Below are 2,561 nucleotides of genomic sequence, written 5' to 3'. Positions count from 1 at the left end.
CCAGTTATATAAATTTAAAAATACCACTATTATTATTGCTATTATCATTGATTATGCAATGTCTTATAAACTATTGCAAAATAGACTGCTGGGCTAGGCCTTAACAAATCTGCATTTCATTGTCAAACAGGAGAGCATAAAGTTTAAGTAGATTTATAAAGAAGCAAATCTACATTAACTTGAATGATAACATTTGAGGTGCTTTAAATGAGCATTTAATTAAAATTTAGTCAAGTGATAATATGGTAATTAAATATCCATTGTTTGCGTTAAACTGTTTATTGAGTTTGATAAGCACATCAAAGACAGAGATATGGTTGTCATGAGCTTCCCTCCTACATGGAAAAACAGGCTGTGTAAAGAAAGTCATGATTCATTTTAAAAGCAACACTAGGGTTGTGACCCAAGCTAATCCAATCTGCTGTATTCTGTTCACAAGGCAAATAACATTCTCCATTTCTGTGCTGTAAAATGAAACTACTCTATCCCAGCTATTTGCAACTTCCTTACAGTTCTTGTTTTATTAAGGATCTTCAGAATATCTGAAAACTTAAAACATACCATGTAATTTTGTATCCTCACTACTCTAAACACTGGGACTTAATTGGAATAAATAGAACATCTATAAAATTTGATGTCTGAGCCCTTGTTTCCCTTTTTTGTCCTTTATCCTCAGCTCCATTACTTTCTTAGCACATCTCAGTTCAGTGCTCAGCATCATTAATTATTTCTTTCTCTTCTCTCCCAGCCATATTCCTGCTTAGCACCTTCATTTATATTAATATTCAAAGGAGTTGAGAAATATGATTTACATTTGAATGGTGATCCTCTTAATATAAAAGATAAAATGTTTTTGGTAGCATTTCAGACATCAGTAAATGAAAGTAGTCGGAAGTTGGACATTGGTGGACTCATTGTTGCCCTCAAAATCACACTAATTATGTTGCTCTTCATTTCTCCACTGCAATGTGAAGAATATTTTCCATACATAGTTTCCTTTGAAATCTTCAGGTACCTAGAAGCCTGAAAATTCAAGGTAACTCAAACAATTTAACTCTTTCAATTGAACAAAAATTCTTTAGATCTGTGAGTTAAAGTTACCATTTGAAATATTTTGACATGAAGGAAGAAAATAGAGAAAAAACTTCAAAAAGTGATTATCAGGGGAGTGCTCCAATTTGAAGACATCAAAATGATATTGTAATGACAACAAAGTGAACTCAAAATAAAAAGTCAGGGTATTTTTGACTCAAAGGAAAATTCTAGATAATGTGTTAATTTTAGTTGTCATTTCTCTTTAATCATCTTCAGTCTAGAGCTATACATTTTGTCTTCCATGACACTGGCACTTTAAAAGAATTCTGGCCAGTTTTGTAAAAGTCCTTCAATATGGGATTGTCTAAAGATTCTTCACGATACAGATTATATAATTTTGGAAGTAATATCACAGAAGTGATGGAGTGTCCTTTTCAGTGTATCATATAGGAGACACATGCTATCTTACATTATCTATTACTAATGACAGTAAATTTCATCACTTGGTTAAAGTGATTTTTTTCAGGGTTCTCCACTGTAGTTATTATTTTTACCTTTATTACTAGTAAGTATATTATGCAGAGATACTTTGAGACCATGTGAAAATCCTGTTTTTCATTGTGATATCATAAGAAATACCTATTTGGTCTCCGTCTCCGTTTTCTGACACACAGTTTCTAAAATTCTTGGGATATCTGAAGTGATGTGTCATTTTGTATGATAATAAGATTATTGATGGCTGGGGGCTCCTAGATGGCCTCAGGATGGAGACTCCCCACTCCAACCTCCAGGGAGGGAAGAGGAGCTGAAGGTTGAGCCAATCACCAATTGCCAATGATTTAATCAACCATGCCTATGTAATGAATGTTTCATAAAAACACAAAAGGATAAGGTTTGGAGAGCTTCTGGGTTGCATAATATGTGGAAAGTGGCATGTCCTTAGATTGCATGGAAGTTCTGTGCTCCTTCCCCTATACCTTGTCCTATGCATCTCTTCCTGCTGGCTGGTTCTGCATTGTATCTTTTTATGAGAAATTGGTAATGGCAAGTGAAGCACTATCCCAAGTCCTGTGAGCCATTCAAGCCAATGACAAAACCTGATGAGGGCTCATGAGAATCACCAGTTTATAGCCAGTAGGACAGAAGCACAGGTAACAATCTGGACTTAGGTTTAGCATCTGAAGTTAAGGTCAGTCTTGTGGGACCTGTGGGATCTGTGCTAACCTTGGTTGGTGTCAGAATTGAATTGAATTGTAGGACAAACAGCTGGTGTCAGAAAATTGGTTGATAAATTTAAAAAACCTCACACATCTGGTGTCAGAAGTGAAGTGTTCTTTACTGAGAGCAGAGTAGGTGAAAATTGTTTTCCCTATATACAACTCATTATACTTTTACTCCATATTTTAGCATCCACTGGTAATTCTTGCCTGAGGTGGTTGCCAAATGGTGATTTTCTAGGGATTCTATTATTCCTTCTGCATTTATTAGGTGGAATTCTACTATAAGAAAAAAAATTCCCTTCTTCC

This window comes from Propithecus coquereli, unplaced genomic scaffold (assembly GCF_000956105.1).
Source record: "Propithecus coquereli isolate 6110/MARCELLA unplaced genomic scaffold, Pcoq_1.0 Scaffold182, whole genome shotgun sequence".
In the NCBI taxonomy this organism is placed as follows: Eukaryota; Metazoa; Chordata; class Mammalia; order Primates; family Indriidae; genus Propithecus; species Propithecus coquereli.
This window is presented reverse-complemented; position numbering follows the sequence as displayed.